Source organism: Tachysurus vachellii, chromosome 2, assembly GCF_030014155.1.
Source record: "Tachysurus vachellii isolate PV-2020 chromosome 2, HZAU_Pvac_v1, whole genome shotgun sequence".
Classification (NCBI taxonomy): Eukaryota; Metazoa; Chordata; class Actinopteri; order Siluriformes; family Bagridae; genus Tachysurus; species Tachysurus vachellii.
Window position 1 is genome coordinate 7,760,432 of NC_083461.1, and position 24,135 is coordinate 7,784,566.

General features: G+C 36.9%; 1 protein-coding gene across 1 annotated transcript in view; it reads right to left on the reverse strand.

Annotated features, from left to right (window-relative positions):
- LOC132862942 (disintegrin and metalloproteinase domain-containing protein 12-like) overlaps positions 1 to 24,135 on the reverse strand; it is a 96,419-nt gene that overhangs the window by 49,349 nt on the left and 22,935 nt on the right. The window lies entirely within an intron of this gene.

A 24,135-nucleotide genomic window follows, 5' to 3' on the forward strand; every position in this document is an offset into this window, starting at 1 on the left:
TGCTCACTTCACTTGTCAAAAGAGTGTCTGGGTTAATAACGTACCATCTACCAGATAACAGCTATGTATTCCATTATTCAGGGTTAATTTACAAAGGTAACATTCATGTAAAGAACATTCATGTGCATAGCATGTACAGTTGTGGATAATCCACACAGAATAATTGACATCACTGGCAAAGCAAAGGGGAAGGAAGAAAAAACATTCAAATGAAATTTCAAGTTTGGATCATAAGGAAACGGTGGCTCGGTTTTTGTTGCTGTAATAGCAAATATTAATACAGGATTATCAGTATGCTGGCTGTGTGTGTGTGTGTGTGTGTGTGTGTGTGTGTGTGTGTGTGTGTGTGTGTGTGTGTGTGTGTGTGTGTGTGTGTGTGTGTGTGTGTGTGTGTTTGTGTGTGTGTGTGTGTGTGTGTGTGTGTGTGTGTGTGTGTGAGGACACTCAGTAATTCATTCTCATTGTGTATCCCACATGGGAAGTAAACAGAAAACAGCCTTCAGGGTTTAAATTTTACTTGTTTAATTGATACACACTACTGGCCTCATAAATCTAGTGGGCTTTTAAGAAGAACCCTTGACAAACACTCATGCAGTGAATATTAAAAAAAAACTTTCTCATAGATGCTGAGATACTGAGACCTGATTTCATAAGACATAATGTTTAATCACAATTCAGAAACAGGTGTATGATTATTTAATTATTATAATTACTATCATAGTTGTGAGTGTTCTTTTCTTTTTTTTACTTTTAGGTGGAACTGTACCAATGTTCCAGTATGTGTGTATTGTTTTTACACATTGGAAAGATCCGCAGAAAATCTATTAGTAAATCAGCTACATTTGAGTATCATTAGAGGTTTAGTGTGTAATCAATTATGCAGATTCTTTTACTTGCAGAAAGCTTTAATTAATCAGACCCTCTGTGTATTTTATGTCACCTTTACTGCTGGTAAAAATGGTAAAAAAACAAACAAACATAGATTCATTTTTTCACACCAAAAAAAAGTCAAGTGAATAAACCTTTTTTTTTATCGGTATAGATACAGATTTATGGCAGTGCACCATCAAAGTAAAAAGCCTTTGAGAATTCATGTGACTTCAATTTTTAAGTTTCAAGGTTTAGTGTCATAATGACTGCTTTAAGCATCTGTATAAAAATGTAATTCATTACATTTGTAGACTGCTCGCATTTTTGTGGCAAAAATGATCCGCAGTCTTAAAGTGGCATTATGTGAGATACTGCACATTGAATACTATAAATTATTAACATAATATGACAAGCAAAAAAAATAGAGATATACGCCGTCATCCAGAGAGACATACAAAAGTGCTTTGAAATCTCAACGAGTATCAATGAATACATTAACACTGGTTTACTAGGCAACAGACTTGGATTACCATCAACCTAAAACCTTTTTTTTTTTAATATTTACATAAAACAAACATGAAGAATAAGTGCTTAATAGTTTAAATGTATCAGAAAGCGGTAGGTCTTCACTCGTCATTTAAAGAGTCAGTGATTCAGCTAATTGTCAGAATAGAAAAGAGCCTTACTGTATACCTACATCTTAACCTGAAAGATGGTGGGACCAGTCAAGGATAAAGTGCAGTATGTGGAAGAAATCATGGGTTGTGCAAGTGGTGGTAATATTGGTTGGAGTTAAGCAGTCTAATAGCATGCAAGAAGAATCTGTCCTGCAACCTGCAGGTATGGGATCTTATACTACACAGCTGAAGTCCCTGAAAACAGCATGCCGTCAAGTGACACACAGATCATAAAGTGACATAAAGTGAACAACCTTACAGGAAAATCTAATGTCAGTATTTGTGAGGAAATGATTTAAAAGGCAGCAAGACGCAACACTCCGAAGTAGATCTATTATTCTCTTAACCAGGATAAATTACTGAAGGAAGAGGACTCCTTCACAGCAGCTCTGCCAAGTCAAGGAATCCAGATGTTTATTGCATTAATACGGTGTATATACTGTACTGTAGGTAGAAGTGGAGAATTGTGGGTTTGTTGTATGATCTCAGAATTCTCTGATTCTCAATAACAATCCATTAAAACACTTGCATAGCCATAATGCCTTTGATTCATTGTCTTAAAAACATGACCATATGAGCTGTCCTGTAGTCGAGTGACTCCAAAACAGGCCTTCAGAAGTAATAAAGTGTGGTCTCTGTCTCTCTCTGTCTTTCTCTGTCTTTCTCTCTTTTTCTCTCTTTCTCTCTCTCTCTCTCTCTCTCTCTCTCCCTCTCTCTCACTCTCTCACACAAATTTGTCATTAAATCCAGAAAGTCTGTGTGGTTGTCTGAACACAATTCAGCCATATCCTCTCCTCAGCAACATGTGTTTCCCCATAACTGTGTCTATTTAGTAATATCCAGACTGAGAAGGCGACAAAACAATGAACAAATAAAAAATTATGACTAATGCTGAGAGAGGTGAAATCTACTGACTCTCACGCTCGACCACTGGGCAGCTCATATGCTCTTGTTTTTAAGGTTATGAGTCAGAGGCAGAGCAACGATGCTGTACCGAGTCTTAATTTTATTAGAGCTCATGCAGAGTTCAGCTAAACTCTGCATGGTGTAAATCAGACTCAAACAAACATGTACTACAGTTCAGTGGGGCAAATCGATGGTGTTGTTTTTAATCTGTCTTTCAGACCTTTCCTTCTATTTGTTTCCAGTTCATTTCATGCACATTGGTGTATTAACTTGAACACATTTATACACGCATACAAGCATTTACATATCATAAATTATTTACTTTTTTATTTTACTGTATAAATTGGATATATATTTGATAGATATGAATATATTATGCTAATACAAGGTGCTATTTCAGTGTAAAGTAACTGTTTTAACAAACAAACAAACAAACAAACAAATAAATAAACTAACTAACTAACTAAAAACAAAAAAATATATAAATGAATAGATTGATGGACGGATGAATGGATGAATGGATTATTTACAGGAAACTGACATTAATTCATGACAGCAACTAAGATATAAATTTCATGTTATGTTCAGATATGTTCTTATCTGAGTGATATGTTTTTTTTTTGTTTTTTTATTTATTTTTTTAATAAATTTGCAAAGATTTTAAACAAACTTCTTTCACGTTGTCATTGATAGGTATTAATGAATGTGATCCATTTTGGAATAAGGCTGTAACATGACAAGCGATGTGAATACTTTCCGGATGCACTTTAGGGTTAATACATTTAGAAGGATAATAAACTTAAAAACTTTGGTTGATAGCAATCTTAAACAAGCCCACATACTTTTAATATGTTACCATGGTAACTTCCAGTTCTGCTCTATTTGGCAGCTAAAATGTCACCAGCAATGAAGTTTAACTCAGGAAGATGTCATTTGCATTTCGGTGGCAAATAGAGCAAAAATACCAATTAACAGCAAATTTTGATCCAAAAGTATAGGTTTATTTAAAAGAAACAGCAAAAATATTTAAATATGGCACCTACAAAGGAGCTAAACTACTGTATATAAGGAGCTTGCTAGATACGTATGATGAAATAAGATGCACAATGAAATGCAGCATAATTATCTAAACTTGTACATCATGTGGTTTGACTTATCATAAAGATATAGCTTGTGATATTGATGTTTTACAATGAGCAAGCCAAACATGTCAAACGGACAACAGTGAATTCTAATGATACCACAGATCACTCACCGGCCACTTTATTAGGTACACCTGTCCAACTGCTCGTTAACGCAAATTTCTAATCAGCCAATCACATGGCAGCGACTCAATGCATTTAAGTATGTAGACATGGTCAAGACGATCTGCTGCAGTTCAAACTGAGCATCAGAATGGGTAAGAAAGGTGATTTAAGTGACTTTGAACGTGGCATAGTTGTTGGTGCCAGACGGGCTGGTCTGAGTATTTTCACGCACAACCATCTCTAGGCTTTACAGAGAATGGTCAGAAAAAGAGAAAATATCCAGTGAGCGGCAGTTCTGAGGGCATAAATGCCATGTTGATGCCAGAGGTCAGAGGAGAATGGCCAGACTGGTTCGAGCTGATAGAAAGGCAACAGTAACTCAAATAACTACTCGTTACAACCGAGGTATGCAGAAGAGCATCTCTGAATACACAACACGTTGAACCTTGAGGCAGATGGGCTACAGCAGCAGAAGACCACACCGGTACTAGTAAGGTGTACCTAATAAAGTGGCCGGTGAGTGTATATATATATATATATGTATATATACAAAGAGAGAGAGAGAGAGAGAGAGAGAGAGAGAGAGAGAGAGAGAGAGAGAGAGAGAGAGAGAGAATAATGCAAGCTCTCTTGATGGAAGGAATAGTGCTAGACAGAAACACAGACAGGCTCAGCAAATCAGCCAATCACAATCACACACACAGATATATAAATATATAAATGTGTGTGTGATAATTTTGACTAGGAGGACCATAAGGGTTGAAGATCAAACTAAAACTGACTAAAAGTTGGCAACCCCAGAAGTTCAGAAGAAAAAAAATCAATAACAATGTGGAAACAGCAGTTGTGTCTCAGTGATTAATGCCATTTGTTCAGACCGATTATTCAGCGCAGAAGTGACTCCATGCATAGAAGTCGAAAATGAATAAGACTTTAATCATTAAATATAAGGTCGCATGAGGACAAACTACACCACTGTCACTATTTCTACAAAAAGAACAAAACAGAAGGCTGAACGTGCATGCAAGTGGATGTCAGAAGCAATTTGTCTCCTCATTCAGTAGAAGCCAGGATGACCTATTGTGTTAAAGTGTGCGATCTGCTGTGAAGAGACTTAAAACCCTAAGAACTACCTCTGATCTCATCTCAGAGGAGTCTGAAGGACATAAGGTGCAGACAGAGGCTACAGTGGTCAGCTGCTAAGACCTGTCTCCTGCTATCACTTCACCTGGCATGCTGATGCATCATAGCATTAAAGTAACACAGTGGAAAAGAAGGTCATCAAGCAATGGATTCCATATGCTGTTAAACCTTAACTGGAAGAGAAATTGTGTTTTGTGAAGTGGATTGTGAAATCTGTACCTCAAACTTTCACACCAAACAGGAAATGTGTGTGTGGTCTTCCTTTATAATTCCACTGGTTGGATTACCAAGAAAATGCACTTGATCAGTGATAAACATTCTTTTCTTTCTATATTTAACACTCAGCTTTCTCAGCTGACAGGATTTCCAGTCAGCATTCGTGCATTCATTTTGGCCAATTTTGAAATCAGCATAAATAATCAGATTATACTCTTTATAATACACCACGAAGGATTCAACAAACATAAATCACATGAAAGTCACTCTGTGATTAAAAAGAACTTGCTAACATAACGCAAGCTAACATAATATGTAGCTTACATTTTTAGCTTAAGTTCCCAGCTAACTGTTAGCCATCAAACAGTAGCTGTGGTCTAGTATTATTGTGTAGTAATAGATACATGTGTTCATCTGCAAATAGTTTATAGCCTTGTGTTAAAGCTTTAAAGACAAGCTTCTAATTTTTAGTTTGCTGCAAAGCAACGAGGACGAGGATGAGGACGAGGTCTCTGAGGTAAATTAGTGAAGCAAATGTAAAGAACACGACTCTGAACTGTGTGCTGAATGATATCTTTGCCTAGATACCTTTTGTGCCTTCAGAATAAAACATTTACAATGTCAAATATCAGATAAACTCTCATCACTGACCTGAAAAACAGAACCCTAAATCCTCACCTAGACACAAATGAACCCATAATCAAAATTCACCAGGACCAAAGAGTGCTTTGAGTATATCTTCATTAACACTGTATGTCAAACAGTTGAATCAATAATAATTGATTATCTTTTTGTTAAACCAGCCCAAGCAGCTTATTAGTGCTTTATCAGGGAGAACGAATAAAAATCTGACTTTCTTTTGCAAAGTACTGCATATGTGCAATACTGCGTATGTGAACCTTTAAGATAATTACATCTCAAATTAGTGTTAAGTTCTTCAGTGATTGTTGATGTGAGGATGACCAGCCTGCTTGCACTTTTTTTTCTTGCTCTTCTTGCTGGGTGTGGCCTTCTTTCAACAGACATTCCTAAAATCTATGTGCAAGAACAACAGGGAATCCCTAAACCTTGGGGATGACAGCTGATGCTATGCAGACCTTATTCCTTTCACTTGATATCATCTGTTTTCATGAGTTTAGCATAAAAAAAACCCTGAACAAGTGTGGTGTTTTTGGAGGGTCACCACAAAGAAAACCACACACAAAAAAATAGAGCATCTGGATACTCCAAAGTCATGCTGGAACAATATTTTGTGGACAGATCATGCAAATATGCTTCTGATGGCTTAAGTGATAAATGAAGTCTACAAACATATAGCATTTGTACGTCTATTTGTCATATTAGCATTATTCTGAATTATTATCTAACAGAATTTAGGAGTAAATGCACAAAAATGATTCACTATTTTGTCGGGGATGGTCTCCAACAGGCTGTATTGATTTACACACTAGTGTTAATTTCGTCAGACGAGATGAGACGAAATATGTTCGTCAACAACCTTTTTTTTCATGACTAAGACGAGATGATGACAAGACTGCACCATTGTCCAAAAACGCTGACTAAGACTAAATTAACATGCATTATTGTTGACGAAAAAAGACGAGACGAAAATGTTTTGTATAAAATAAAAACTAAGATAAAATCTCTCTTCATTTTCGTCTACAATTGTCTGCTTTTTCATCAGCTGTAACGCCTTTAAAATATTCAGAACAAGTTCGTGGCTTCGCGCTGTTTAGTGTGTACGTAGAAAGAATTCGTCTGAGCGCAAGTCCACCCCTGGTCTAGACGGCTTTTTCATTACAATTAAAAGCAGTATCAATAAAGTAAAAAATGTGATGTGCAGTCAAGTCCGAGTGAAACATGTGAAACACTTTTTTTACTGAAATGTTTATCAATAATAATCTCAGTAATAATGTGTTATTTTAAAAAAAAGACTACAATTTTTTTGACTAAAACTAGACTAAAATTAAAAGACTTTTAGTTGACTAAAACTGACTAAGATACCTTGAGTTTTATTTTGACTAAAACTAAAATGACGAGACTTTTAGTCGACTAAAACTTGACAAACAAAAAAAAATATGTGAATGACTAAATATGACTACAACTAACAAGGACATTTGGCACAAGACTAAGACTAAGACTAAATTATTAGTCTTATTAAATTATTACTAAGACGAAATTAACACTATTACACACCTAGTTCCAGATCGAATAATAAAGGATTCTCTTTTTCTACCCATCTCGAAGCATCTAGACATTGTACCAGCTTCGGTTGTGTTCCATGTCATGAAGAGTCTGGACCTTCATTCAGTCGAGGCCAATGGTGTGAAGATCCTGAGACATTTAAAGATGTTCCAGCTCAAGTTGGACTCTGCTTCATGAAGTATTCGGACATTTTAAGAGGAGATGCCAACTACATGTGATATGAGGAAAAGAACCCTAAACAATACACAATTGTCAGACTGTATATTTATAATCACACCCTCCAGTGTCACCCAAATGAGGACGAGGTTCCCTTTTGAGTCTGGTTCCTCTCAAAGTTTCTTCCTCTTCCATCTAAGGAAGTTTTTCCTCGCCACAGTCACCTCAGTCACCTCAGGCTTGCTCATTGTGGATAAATACAAAAACATTTAAATATTCAAGTCTAGTATAATTTTTTGTATTATATTAATCTTCATAAAATATTACGTTTCTGTATTATGTTTCTTATGTTATGTGAAGCTGCTTTGAGACAATGTCCATTGTTAAAAGCGCTATACAAATAAATTTCAATTGAAATTGAATTGAAATAAAAACTGCTGCAAAAATGGTACAGCTATTGTAAATTGATGCACACTTACAGGTTCAAGTGCAATCAAGCGAGAGAACAATGTCAGCGCCACCAGCCTTGCTACACACTTGATGAAGACAGCACGGAGTAATGTTAATTGGAGTGGATCCCGCAGCTAATGATGCAACAGGTAACGCAGCTCTCTAACTGGTCAAGGCAAATAACCAGACAGTCACTTCAACGTCATTTTCAATTTAACTGAATTGCATCTTATGGGATCATATGCATCTAATATAAAGCAGGAGTCATGAAACTGGGGGTAACCCGTAACCCGTGGTAGTTCGGATAAGCGGTAGAAGATGAATGAATGAATGAATGAGTAATGAAAATGAAAAAAAGAAGACTATAGAAAAGACACAAAAGCAATTTTAAAATTATTTTATTTGACTTTTACTTTTATTTTATTTTTTAGTTAAATAATCTTTGAGTATTTAATGATTTCACTGATCCTGCTATACGTATCATGCCAAAATGTGTGCGATTGAAGTAACACATTTATAACACAAAAATATAGATATGATATAAAACTTAAATATTTATATGCTGGATTTTTATAGTAACTGATGAGGAAACTAGAAAGTCACCGAAGTTATCAGTGTCCGAATGTAAGCCAAGGTCCCAATGTAAGTCTCATCTGTCACAGTTTGTGCATTATTCATTAGAACTAAACATAAACACTTGGTCTAACTGATGTCTGCATTAGGTCATTTTAGATGCTTAGCTTTGAACTTTGAAGCAAGAAGGTCCAGATTTTCCCGTTACATCCATATTCCAAAGACATACATTGTAGGCTGATTGTTATCTTTCATTGTCTGTAGTGTGTGATTGGGTATGTGAGTGTGTGTGTGCAATCGTGCCCTGTGATAAAATGGCATCCTGTCCAGGGTGTACCGTGCCTTGGGTCCCGAGTCTCCTTGGATAGGCACCAGGTTCCCTGCAAACCAGTAGGATAAGAAGTGTAGAGAATTGATTGATAGATGAATGTATGGCTGAGTGGATGGATGGATGGATGGATGGATGGATGGAAATCTGAAAATCTGAAAATTCTAGTCTATTTTCACTCAATTATAGCTGACTGAAGCACAGCATGTGCTGAATAACACATGACAAATGAGGCAGCAAGAAAAGTTCGGGGCACACAAAGCTGAACAATGCTGGTGACATGGCTGTGAGCCATACAAAGACAGCGAGGCCAATTTGTTCAAGACAAAGTAAAGTCTGTGGTTTTGTGCGGATAAATGAGGTCACGCCTTACACTTCAGTCTGCTTCTTTTTCCCTCTCAGACAAAATGATCATAAATGTCTTCTTGTCATCAGAATCCCTCTAGTACATAATTGAGAGATGGAGCAGTCATTTGAAATCTCTATTACAAACCACCCATTACCATTACCATGGTGACTGTCTCCTTGGACATTGATGCCTGAAGGCCAGGCAGGTTGCAAAGAAATCAATACAGCTCCATCACAGCTAATGTGGAGGTGACAAATAACACCAGTGAAGCACACACAGGACCAATTATAGGGTACAGGTGTCCTGAGTGAAAGGCGATACCGGATATTGATTTGACACCTGACAGTAACAACCTCGGTTCTCTGCAAGCTTCTGTTGCTATGCTATGAAATATCAATCATGGTAAGATACTATCCAATGTTTGTCTTATAGTGTCAGTGCATCGGTATTAACAGCATGTAAGAAAATGGCTGTTCTAATGTTCTGTCAGTAAAAATGAAGTCTCAAAAAAATAGCTGTTAATGATGAAAATGTTCTGACAGAATTGCTTTTGTATGAAGTTTACCTTTTAGGAGAAACTGAGTCGAGAGTCAAGGCGAGAATGATTTGTTTGAGATGTGTATACATAATCTGTTTAGGGACGTATTACAGAGAAGATGTAACCGAGTCCCATTATGGAACTACTGTGATGTTCTAATTTGTTAGCTTTCGCTGAAGAGAAGAGAAACACTATTGGATGTGATACACTTCTTACATTATGAGACATGAAGTTCTACTCTGACCATCAGCCTGCGGATCCTTGAAGAAATGATTTCACTCAGGGCTTTTGTAGTTTTACATAAGTATGTCTGTTTCTATTTAACCTACTAGGGCCAATATTTTAATAGGAAATTTCTACACAAATGTTAATATCTTCAAAGTAAATGGTGATTTCAAACCTATTTCTGATACCATAAATTGTCCCAAGTGCTTGTTTATAAGCATCTAATATTGTAATATACTGTAAAATTCTTTCCATCAAAGGGAAACACACAAATCTCACACTAAAAATTAATCCTGACTCATTTTATACTCATATTATTATTATTATTATTATTATTATTATTATTATTATTCATTCATTCATTCATTCATTCATCTTCTACCGCTTATCCGAACTACCTCGGGTCACGGGGTCAGGCGTCATCGGGCATCAAGGCAGGATACACCCTGGACGGAGTGCCAACCCATCACAGGGCACACACACACACACTCATTCACTCACGCACTCACACACTACGGACAATTTTCCAGAGATGCCAATCAACCTACCATGCATGTCTTTGGACCGGGGGAGGAAACCAGAGTACCCGGAGGAAACCCCCGAGGCACGGGGAGAACATGCAAACTCCACACACACAAGGCGGAGGCGGGAATCGAACCCCCAACCCTGCTATTGGTGGTTACCCCCCCATTAATATTATTATTATTATTATTATTATTATTATTATTATTATTATTATTATTATTATTATATGGTAATGTCAGCTCTCTGCTAAGTCAAAAGACTGTCGGTTTGAATCCACCCCATCACCTGCTAGAGAGAAACAAGCCACAGGAGTCCAAGTAGAAGTCTAAGGACATCCTTATATTCTGAGTTTCTTGTATTCAACCTCTTTAGCTCTCAATAACCATCTGATCTGTGCTTCAATGAGAAAGAAGTGCTGTGTGCGACTTGTGAAAAAGAGCAATTGGATTCCAAGAATCTCAAAAGTCCTTCCAAGAACTTGCACATATAATCTTCACCTCTCAAATCTCTGCCTCAGCACAAGCATGTGCCTTATACCCTTACAATCTTACGGACATTTTCATCAGGGGCAGCGGATGATAAAACGTAATGGAAAACCATTTTGGTGACATGAAATTGGCAGACATACAGAATAAAAATTTCATATCCTCAAAATGGGTTTCTATCTTCTAAAGAGCAAATGTCTGCATGGCGGTGAGAGGTGAGAAGACACTAGACTTTGAAAGGACTCAATCAAAATCCCTCCAAAGGAAATAACATGAAGGCTTAAGCATCCTGACAGCAAAACCCTCTAAAAAAGAGCAAGAAGCGAAAAGCTAGTAGTGAAATTATGCACATCTGTAATCAGACCTTAGAATGAACAAGATAAATATGACTAATCAGTCAGCTACAGTAAATTGAATGCATCTGGGTTCACCAGTGTGTGTGTGTGTGTGTGTGTGTTTGTGTGTGTGTGTGCTAGATCCTTTCCTAGATAATTTGTATTATTATTAATATTTTCCTTGGATGCAACAACCTTTGAAATAAAAAAAATCTGTGCCAAATGTTACATGTCATGTTAATTATTACAAGTAAATATGTATACTTATTTAATTTGTAGCCATCCCAGATGATTGCACAATTTTTTTTACCAAGCACAAATTAAAGAGGTCAAACTTTTAACGTGATTATTAGCAGTACGGTCAGACAATCAGTCTTAAAAAAAAATTCACAACATATTTCATAACAACATAAGTGTTGTCTTTAATGTCTTCATAAACCGTTAATTAATTCAGTCTGATTTATCACTACTCATTTTTCTAATAGCCAATTTATTATTATTATTATTATTATTATTATTTTTTAACATTGACTTTTTTTTGGACTAGTTTTAAAATAAGAACTTGATTTAAATGGTATGATCTAGAAAAACTCCTGACAAAGATATTAAACACAAAAATCCCCTGCACTGGTCAGTGCAAGTATTTATAAAGGGAATCTATCTACATATCAATATAAATACCAAAACATTTGGTAGTTTTAACCCTTGTATGTTGTTCGTATTTTTGTTACTCAGCCAGTGTTCGTGGGTCTGGTGACCCGCTGCATTTTTGAGTTTTTAATTCAAAACAATCAAAAATTTTATTGTTAAAATACTCTACAGACGTTTACTTCATCCCAATTACAAGCAATATAAACAGCATATATGGTTAATATTTGCCCTTTACCTTTATTACATCACATTTTTTAATTAAAGTGCTACTCGTTTTTTGTTGTTTTTTAATAAAATGTAATAAAAAAAGAAAATCTAATTTAAGTTATGAGTGGGAAAAAAAATCAACAAATTTACAAGGAAGCAAAGTTTTTCAAAACTATTGATTTTTATGAATATGGGTCCCACAGACCCGTTAACCATGCAAGGGTTAAGTTAATATGACCCGAATTGAACGAATACAATAACAGCTACTAAATCAACTTACAAATCTAATATAATTAGCTGTGTCACGTTGCCGATGGCGTGGCGTAGATTTACAAACCATGGTTTATTAGACGTAAATGTAACAAAAGATGACTTATATTGAACTAACGTAATACAAATTAAAAAGATAACACATAGAAACTACATGACATAACTTAGGCAAAAACAAGGTTACTTTAAACATAGAAACAAACATAAACGCGACAGCACACAACGGCAAACATAACGGACGTTGTGAACAATGACTCAACAAACAATTCGATAAACGAGGAAGGGTAAATAACAAACCACGTTAGGAGTAATGGGAAACAGGTGAACTCATACAAGACAATACAATAACAACGATACATTTACCAGCGCCCCCTAGTGTTTCTGCGAGGCATAGTCTCAGTCTCTGACAAGCACAGAGTGTTATCAGAGACGATATTTAAATATTCAGACACAGTTTGAACAATGTATATAAATCTAAACTAACACTGTTCTGCTTCCACTGTCCTAACTCTGTCCTAACTTTGTCCTAACTCTATCCTAGCACCTGTTGGTGCTAACAGATGCATGTGTCTCTAATGCAGGCCTGCTGAGTGTGCTTTAGCAGTTCATGCTGTGCTATTTGGTGTTTTTCCACTAAATCGATGCACTTTCCTTTCCATATGACAGCACACAGAACCACACACTTTGCCAAACCTGCCATTAAAGAATGGACTGGTGATTCTTTGGAAGAAAAGGAAATTGTTTACATAAAAATACTCATTGTCATTGCTCTTAAACTGACTCGATCAGTAAATTTACATTTACAAAATAAACAAATAACTGGAATTAAATGAGTCTTTAGCACAAAATTTTCATTCCAAGTATATGAAGTATCTCATGATGTAACCCGTAAACATTAATCCAAACAATAAGCAAGGCATGACTTCAAATTTAGCCTTCCTCCTGAATCGTTTACATGGAATAGTATTATTTGTGTTAATGATTATGAAATGCTTGTGATGATGAACAGCTTGAAGCTGTTAAGTCGTTGTTGTTGGATGCATTTGAGTCCATGCTAGTGGGGTTTTTTTTGTCTTTCTGGGTTTGTTTGCACACATGAGCAGATGTATTAAAAGGAATGACACTTAAAATATCTGTTCGTTCTCACAATCAGGCAACACTGTACATAAACACTCAGTGTCTATGTTTCAGAACCTAACAGCTCCATCATGTAGAATACGTTTGCAGTCACAGCACTCATCCCATCACAGTGATGTCCAGATCATCTGCAGAATGATTTGCCATTATCAGGTGTTTGATTTTTACAAACGGCAACCACAATAGAGATAAATGCGAAAATGACCAACATTTGACTTACAATGTGGGCCAGACTCTGAGAGTCAGAGAATTATCTGAGCTCTTAGACACATAATTACTTCGTTAAGAAACCAACAGTCGGATTTCCTCAGTGTGCACCATCATCCTACTGTAATTGGCTCCCTTGTGTTTGGTCAAAGGGGAACTTCCTCTTGTTTCTTTTCTTTGGCCCATGGGACTGCTACTCTATTCTATGAATGAAAGAGACCCTGTGTGCAAGCGAGTGTGTCTAGCTGTGTCCTCCTCTCTAAATATTTCACTTGGCTCGGGTCTGAACAGCAGGGTGGACAGAGATTCGGAACCAGGTCACACCTCATTAACCATCTCAAATTCAGCTGTATTTAAAAAACTAAACTCATGTGGCATACACAAGACACTATTCTTTTCATTACACAATATTTTTTTACATTCTGTCTATTAATAATGTCCACACTGAAATCTGTACACTGATCTCTAGATATACAGACACAATAGACCAAAAATATCTATCTAGACACTGACTTTTGCCAAAAATCTAGTGTTTACTGTCTAGAATAACCTTTATAGTTTAACACCCATTTTTATTACGTTTAATAAAAATGCCTCCATTTCAAATACACATAAGTTGATGATTAAAGAATGAGGTCTTGTTTATAACTTGTGTTTAAAAACCAAATAGTGAATAAATAAACACATAAAAGCTTTATAGTCTTGGTTTATAATTTGTGAAGCTATGAGTGTATTTGCAGTAGTGATTTCTTTTATGGTTAAGTTATAGACAAGATGCTAAATAAAGTAAGTCTCGCTGTTCATTTCTAAATTATTAGTCAACATGTTGATCTTTCATGATCTTATATGATGCATAGACATTTAAGATTTAATCAAAATATCCCTTTAATTTGCAGAATGTATATGTACAGTGCATGTACCTAGTCCAATGAATTAGGAGTTAAGACTTCACTGCCTAGTTAACAGGAACTTAAATTGAACAATATGGAATCCATGAGAATATTTTCGTATCAAAAGACATCTGACATGAAAGACACACGAATAAGAGACTATCTCGTTGTTTAAAGTCAGCCTGTTTGCTTGGCTAATTTCTTGACGCAGCAATACAAATAAAGAAAAAAATACAAATTTCTATATTCATTAATAGTCAACGTTTGTAGTGTTTTCCTCAGAGTGTGTTGTGTTGCTGCTGTTGATTAAGCTGCATGTTTACTTTGGCTGTAGATGGAGAAAAACTCTCTATGACATGGTTGGTTTTCTCTTCAGCAATATGATTCATCTGAAGACTGAAATAGGAACCAGGCCCTTTCAAACTTTCCAAGTCATGCATCCATGGCAAGGGAATGGTTCATTAGTTTATGAGGAACGTTTTGAAGAGGAAAAATTTTAGCACTGGAATAATCTTTCCAGGAGGCACAAGAGAATAATCATAGAAAAAAGGCAAATTAGACAGTGAGAATAAAATAAATAAATTGTAGTAAAAAAAAAATACTCTTGTAAGGAATGAGAGACATTTTTAGAAAAAGATATTGAGGCTTATGTCAGAAACAGGTTTATTGTTGGTCTTGACCTTTATGGCTTGCCCAAGCGAGAGCTAGAACAGCTTCACATCCCTGCCAACAATCACAGGCATGTTCCAGCATTTTACAGCCAATGAACAAACCAAGACACATGAGAAATGTAACACAAATGCACAATGATGCGTGAGAATGTTGCACAAATCTGGCAAGAGTAGACTACTTTAAGAGTTGAGATTTTACACTGAATGTCTAAGTCTAACTGAATGAATGAGAGTCTAGAAAAAAATCACCCTAACCCTAATTCTAGATACTGCTTGAGAAAAAAATGTAGTAACTCAAGTTAAAGGGTTAGTAATTAAAGCTTTAATTATAAAAAAAAGTGAGCTCAACTTTGTAAAATCTAAACAGAGGACTCTAATAATAAGATGGTTTATAACAGAGCTAACATGATGGGCCTGGTGACGGTTGGTCTGGATGTACTGTAGAAATACACCACGGGATCACACGCATATTCACACCCAGGGATTATTTAGCATAGACAATCCATCTAAAGGCATGTTTTTGGGCGGTCGAAGGAAACTGAAGACCCTAGAGGAAACCCACATTGATGACTGGAGAACACACAGACAGTAACATAAGCTCAGGATTGAATCAGGGTGAGGTTTCACTTAGCAGGACTTAATCAGTTCCTTGCTTCCTAAAGGGATGCCATGAATTCCTCTCTGATAGTGAAACACCCTGTAGCAGAATTCTGTACAGATCTTACAGGATCACCAGATAGACAAACCCAAAAACCTTTGTACTTGTTATCATTGAAAAACTTTCACAAACTGACTTTTCCTCATTGGTGGAAGTTTCTATTGCATTATCTTGCATTTGGTTGCAACACATTCAAAGCATTTTCCCTTTGAAGCTCTCGCCTACTCAGGAGTGTTATAATGTACGACAACACAGCATCATAATGTTTATCTCATTAGTAATGTCACCATCATTTTCTGTCTCACTCAGGCACACTTACTCATCTTTTCCCTTCTATCCCTCTGTCTATCCCCTGATGGCTGCTTAGTTTTCAGTACAGTGTTCAAAACTCTCTCTGGCAAATTCCCATTTCCAGAATGACAGTGAACTCAGCAGCCCAAGCCAGGTTCACACTCACAGCAGGAACCGCTGCAGAGTTTGAGCCAACACATCTGTTTTCTGTATGAGAAAGACAACTAATTATAGAGACTAAGCTCTTGTTATCTAGGTCTGTAGTAGAGCCCGGGTGGACCATCAGTGCGGAGAGATGCACAAACCTGATTTAAATCTATTCCCTTATCCCCAATTTGAATGTTTCAACCATTTGACTCTTTGCCTTATTTCAAACCACCAAACTTAATTAACAAATAAAACTTAATAGCAGCTGATAAAATCCCAAAGCGGCGCTATCTTCATATCAAGAGGAAATGGGATTTCTGCTGTGCTGGTGAATTGACACAGATGCAAACCATTTTTTCCCTCTTCCTTAATCTGCTTTTGTTTTTCAAGATGGGTTGCTGTGCTGGACTGATTCCCACATCCCCCATAAACACTCGGAGAAGAATGCTGTCCTCCAGCGCTAGTTCACCAGAGGATGACACCGTGAAGAAGAGGTAAAAAGTCAATTGAGAGGGACCTTCATAAAACAGCAGGATGCACTGAATGGGGTCAGGCAGTGTAAGTGTGAGTGTAAGGACAGGATGAGCAAAGGAATGGAGAGAAATACAACAGCTGAAAACAACATAGATCAGATGGTTTATCAAACACCCGAAAGCTATCTGTCTCTCTTAGGAGATTATAACTGCTCTTCTGACTGTTTATGCCCCAGACATAAAGAACAGAGTATGAACAGTCTGCTATTTAAATCATCAAGGTCATATTCACCCCCCAGTGGCTGATGTCTGCTTGCCATGGATGATCTCATTTGACCTTATTTGAGAGTGGAAGAGAACTTTGGGGTATCATGAAGTCATCTGACCAAAATGTGAATAGATACACATACACTGTAAAAGAAGAATAGTATAAATAGCAAGCCTAAAGGCAAGCCAATATCTACATCTCTAGTAAGGTTAGGGATCTGTATTGGACCTGGAGGCTTTCGCAGGGATACTGGATGCGGGACGGGAATACACCATGGATGGACCACCCATCATACGCAACCCTAGGGGCAATATACAGTCACCAGCCCACATACTGCCACTAACATCTTTTTGGGAGGTCTGAGGAAACCAGAGAACATGAAGAAAACATAAATAGACACAGAGAGAACATGTGAGAGCGGCACGTGTATGTACCACACTGCCACCTTAGTATATACTGTTCTGAATAGTTACACTGCAAAAGCAAATTTCTAACAACATTTAATATTGTTTTTTTCTTTCACGACTAGTTTTAAAACTATTGTTATTAGTAAATATTACTACAGAATAGCTACTAAAGGCTCCCTGAAGTATACAGTGGCACTTCCTGTACAAGGAAGCGACAATTTGCTGTTCTTATTTCTCCCATTGTTTTAATTGATTTTCAAGCACTATGTGTAGAGTACTTTTTATACATATTTCATATTTTCTGGAACAGTACCAAAAGTTTTGGAGTGGAAAATGTGTTTTGTAAAAATCTACAAAAATAGAAATATTTTATTTAAAAAATATATAAATCCATTTAAATGTTGGTCAGCATTGTGAAGGAGTGAATCTCCTTCACACACACACACACACAATATATATATATATATATATATATATATATATATATATATATATATATATATATATATATATATATATATATTGAGATTACTTGTCACCATGATGTTATATACTCTTCCAGACAATTTCACCAGAACACTTCATTAGCTTCCAAGTTCTTCGAAGATGTAGAAGAAGATTAAAAACCTCAACAAACACAAAACTCATTTTTTAGAAAACGTGACAACAGCCCATGATAAACCACACCATCTGTTAAACCAGTCCACAATGCACACCATATGTACAGGAAAAGACACGCCTGAAATTATGGGCTGGCTTTTCTGATTCATCTTAATCCCTGGTTCCTTCCAATGACTAAGGGAACTTGGCAAGTCTGCCCATGCTCATGTCATTTATCTTTTTTGCACAGGTAACCAGTGTCATATAAGGACGCAACATAAGGAACCAGTTATACATCACTAATGACACTATGTTACAGGCCGTGTAATAAAGTCTACCATTGGGGGAAAAAAGCCCTGCAGTATGGGTAGTTTTGTAGATGTAATACAATCCCCTGACTGCACAATTTATTTTTAAAATTGATCTAACATCATATCAGAAGATTTCCATTTTGCGAGAGAAACAAAGAATATGACAAAGTTTACCCCAGCCGTGAACTTTTCATTAGTTCACAGAATACATGAATAGGAAACCTCAGATTTATCTAACAGGACAAGATTCTGAAAACTATTTTAGCTTGTTTTTGTGTCAATAGAATTGAATAAAAAAAAAAAACACAGAACAACAGTAATTCGAATAATGCAGTAGCCTGGCACAAGCAGAGACTTTAAATCCTTACAAACGCCTGGAGTTATATGATGAGAAAATCTGCAGCCACATACAGCACAGTAATTACTAGTTAATAAACTACAGTAATGAAGACTTATGATCACTTACAAACTTTAATTCAGTGGATAAATCTGAAAAGTTGATGATGACAATGATGACGATGATGATGATTGTTATTATTATTTATTCATTCATTCATTTGCTACCGCTTATCCGAACTACCTTGGGTCACAGGGTGTTATTATTATTATTATTATTATTATTATTATTATTATTATTCATTCATTCATTCACTCATTTTCTACTGCTTATCCGAACTACCTCGGGTCATGGGGAGCCTGAGGCGTCAGGTGTCATCTCAGGCGTCATCGGGCATCAAGGCAGGATACACCCTGGACGGAGTGCCAACCCATCGCAGGGCACACACACACACTCTCATTCACTCACACAATCACACACTACGGACAATTTTCCAGAGATGTCAATCAACCTACCATGCATGTCTTTGAACCGGGGAGGAAACCGGAGTACCCGGAGGAAACCCCCGAGGCACGAGGAGAACATGCAAACTCCACACACACAAGGTGGAGGCGGGAATCGAACCACCAACCCTGGAGTTGTGAGGCGAACGTGCTAACCACTAAGCCACCGTGCCCCTATTATTATTATTATTATTATTATTATTATTATTAATATTATTATTATTATTATTATTATTATTATTATTATTATATTAAATCAGGCAGCAAAGATGACACGCAATCTGACATTAAATGTGGAGAAACTTAAACTTAGCCAGCTGTTCTCCAGCTGAAACAGATTTTCTTCATTGACATAGGATCTGGCATGTATAAGGTAAAACTTAGGCAAAGTTGATGTAATCAGGCAGCTTGAGCTGTGTGAGGACCTCCCAGTGTTGCAGTGAGGTTTTGGATAGGAAAGGAACTCTTTTACCTTCCATCAGTAGGTCAGAAACTATTTGAGGTCTACAAGAAAACAAATCACATGGATGTGCAAATACAGACATATTTGAGCATGTCAAAGAGCTATTACTGTCTGTGAATCAAGCTATATGGCTCAGTGCAGGAACTAAAAGCTACGGGATTGACGCTGACAGAATGGTAGATTATGTAATTATGTAATTTTTATAAGCAAATTAGCAATTCTTTTTTAGTTATTATTATTGATTATTAAAGGTTTTCTTGAAGGTTCTTTGCTTCTTAAAGATGTTCAAGCAAAAATTCTCTCTGATTTAAAAAACAAAATTTAAAACATATCAGGGTTCCCAAAGGAGAAAAACAAGGCAAACAATACAGGTTTCTAGTTTCAACCATATTTTCCAGGTGTGTCCTCACAGATAAAGTAGGTCTAGAACATTTCGGTCTTGAAGTAGTAGAACATTTTGGTCTGTCCTGTCAAGTTTGATATATCTCTATAGCCAAGAGAGTTCATCTGATCACTGACCATAAACCACCATTCCAGCAAAGAAAAGATACACAGCGTTCCCATTTATTATCCTTTCCTGTGTCTTGTTTTTAGATTTACCCCATATTTCTCCTAATTTTAGTCATTTCCAATTCCAAGCCACCAGCAAGTCCGACATTATTGCTCAGCAGCCACGCGTGCATATGTTTTTGAGCAAAAAATGGAAAGACAAATGTCATCCATCTAACCTAGAGAACGGGGTCAGTTATGCTGTCATGGACTCGAGGATAGAGGTCATTCTTGGGAATTAAAATTCTAATGGGATGAACACTGCTGCTCCATTCTGTGCTTTGCTGCCAAAATGCATGAGTAATTCATACCGACAGCCGTGCACACCAGAACCCTGCACCACATACGAACACTAACTGATATAAAGACATGGCACCAATGATGGATCTCATCAGTGGAGCCATGTTACATTATTTAGAATCCAGTGGCAGGCAGGACATTTGTACAGTGGTGGCTCTGCCTCTTAATATCTCCAGGGTCTCTGATTCAATCCTGAGCTTTGGTTTAATTTGACGTAATATTTTACTTTTTCTCCTTATGTCAGTTAAGGTTTCCTCTGAGGGACTTTCCAAAGACTTGCCTGTAGGTGGACTTGCTATGCTAAATGTTTCCCCCTGATGTGGATGAGTGTGTAAATGTGTGTGCAACGCGCCGTATGATGGAATGGCAGGGGTGTATTCCTGCCTCGTGCCCAGATTTTCCGGGATATTCTCCAGAGCCATTGCAACTCTGACCAAGATAAAACAGTTACTGATGATTAATTAATGAATGACAATGCAGGGGTATGACTATATAAGTATGGTTCTCATCACGGAGCCTTTCCTTATAAATAATGATGCAACCGATCTCAAAGGAAGACATATTAGGTTAGGATAAATTACGTGCACCCAGGCCTTACTTAAGCCAGATAAAAGGCCAAGAATAGGGACAACAGAGATCAGACAAGATCAGAAACAGCTTGTTCATGAATGCTGTGTTGCAAGCTGAAAAGGGAACAGCAAAGAGAGCCTTTAATGTCTACATTGCAATCTAGCCAGCTGTATTAATTGTACTTGATCTGTTTCTACCAACATTATAAATACCATTCAAGGTTTTTTGTATTTTCATGAATCATCAGCCATAAGCATAGAATTTTCCCTTAAAGTGCATGCAATATCTGCCAGGGCTGGAATCCCAGATGATCCCAACGAGGTACAACTATCCCAGTCTCTGCTTTTAAACAAAAATCTTCAAGTTTTCTCACAACATCTAAAGCAACCGTTAATGTTTAATGTCAGTATAAGTGCAGTATTAACACCAGCACATGAACTGAGATCCTTGAAGAACAGCTAGAACAATGCTCTTTATCATGGAGAGGAAATGTCATCCAAGGTGATAAAAATATAAATAGGGAAATGTATGCAAGAGAAAACGGAAATCTGACTTAGTGTTACGATCCAATGTCCATTAATTACGAAAATCAGACGTGACATTAAAGGGCAAGTAGAAGTCTCATTGTACCAGGTACCAAACCTCATCCAAGCATAGCATTAACTTATGTAGGAAAGCATCAGTTAATAGGAAATGAAAATTAAAAATGCTAGCAGGATATAAATCCTATTAAATCAGTGTTGAATAAATGCAACCTTTTAGAAGCCCTTTGCCTTTCATTCCAGCCAGCCCATTCCTATACTGGTCATTCAGTCCTTTTATCTGACCTGACAGATGAGGAAGAACAGAACACAACAGATCTGCTCTTCTATTCCCTCCATTTCTGTTCATGCAGATGAGACAAGCCCTTAAATTACTCTGCAACAAAACAAGCCAGACAAAGCCCAACCCGATCCAGATTGAGAGACAGAGAAAGGTTATACTGAGCATAATGCCAACATGATGCTAAGAATCTGAGAAGAACTCTGACTTTTGACAGAGAAGACAGAACCATGATGCAAATAAGAAAAAATGACAACAGATGTAGCTCTATACACATTTAGATGAAAAAAAAGAAATGGACAGACTTTTGTACATTTACACACACCACATATGTGTCAGCCTGGAGGTAAAAGGGTTCAAGCTGTCTCTGAGTCTGTCTATGCTGATATATTTTATTTTTAGCACTCCTATCTGTATCTTGGACTTTTATCTGTCTTTATCTGTATTTAAACATAAAGAGAGTGTGGCCTAAACTAGAAGGTTGTTTGTATGTGCAAATATAGAAATGTACATGGTTTGATTTCACAAAATATAACTTGTCGCCTGATTCAAACCAATGCAACCCTGACCAGGCGATTACTAAGGATAATTGAATGAATTGATGGTCTTGTAAAAGAAAAACTTTCAAATGTTCAGAAAATAAGTCGCCTTATCTTTTAATAGTGCACTGGACCCATCTGAGAAAGGACCGTAATTTTCATTCAAGGGTTTTTTTTTTTTTTTTTTACCTCAACACTGATTTCACACATTCATCCATGAAATTAAGCTTATTTTTTTTTTTTATTTTTTTTTTTTTAAATAATGTACTGTTGCAGAAAAACAGAGTAATTCATGTTTTGTCTGTCAGAGTGTGCAATTGCTTCCAGTTCAGTCGAGGATTGAGGGTTGGGGAATAGAGAAATCTTTTTCAGAATATACACTATTACTAGTAAGCAGATTAATGATGCTGCACTCAGTAAAGGCAAACTCGGTTCTGCTTAGCTCTGACTCATTAACTCATCTGCAGGCACAAGCCAAGACATGTTCCAGACTTACATATTTTATTTCTTGAATATACATATCTCAGGCTTTAAGACTGACACCCCTGCAAACACTCGGGATGTTTCAGCGTCTGCATTGTAGCACTGCTTCATGACTGTGAGAACATTCTGGAAGTATCTTATCTGTCCTTTCTCTGATTTGATGCTCTCTCTCTCTCTCTCTCTCTCTCTCTCTCTCTCTCTCTCTCACTCACTCACTTCTCTTATCTCTTTGTTTTACATTTCCTAAGCATTCAACCTCTAATATCCAGGCCTTTAACATTTGCCCTTATACCTCACTTTTCCAACAGACTTTTTACTTACTCCCTTTATTGCCCCTGCCCCTAAGCTGAGATTACCAGACACCCTTTATCACTCTCAGGTAAGTGGTGCAACTGTTAGGTGCTGAGATGTGGGAGAACTAAATTACACACACACACACACACACACACACACACACACACACACACACACAGAGTTCTCCCTGGCTGTCATTTCTCTTTGATAATAACAAGCCTCCAAAACTGAGGGGGCGGACCTTACGTAAGCACTGTCTCCTCCATCCCTCCCTCCTCTCTTTATCTGTCTGACTCTATCTGGTCCTCTCCACAGCTCCCCTTCCTCACTTACTCCCAAGAGGGCCTAAGGTTGCCATGGAAATGGCCCTGAATCAGCTTGTTTTTCCCCAACGTTTTGCTTTGTGGATGCTGTTGTTGATGATGTTCATGATCATGATGTGTTTTTTTTTTTTGGATAGTGGTTGTAATTAAACTCTAAGTCATTGAGCTATCTAAGCTCAAAAAAGCTATGTCAATTTAAGTTAATATTGTAGCATCCAAAGAAGACAAACATATTGAAAATGTAATGTTCAGATGGTCAGCTCAGGCAATAAAACAGGAGTTGGAGAGAGCTAAGACTGGGCCAGCTGTAATTACAGCACAGCTCAATAGCTCAATAATAACATGACATTAGACAGTAGGGCATGGCAGGGCATAATAAGCTTTTTGGATTATTTATACACCCTCCTGTGTTGTTATCCCTGCCATATTAACAGCTTTCTATGAAACTATGCTCATGCAATCCTGACATATTTTGCTGATTATGATTATAAAAATAAATAGTAGTGTAATTGTAACAGATTAAAGCAGAGTGAAGC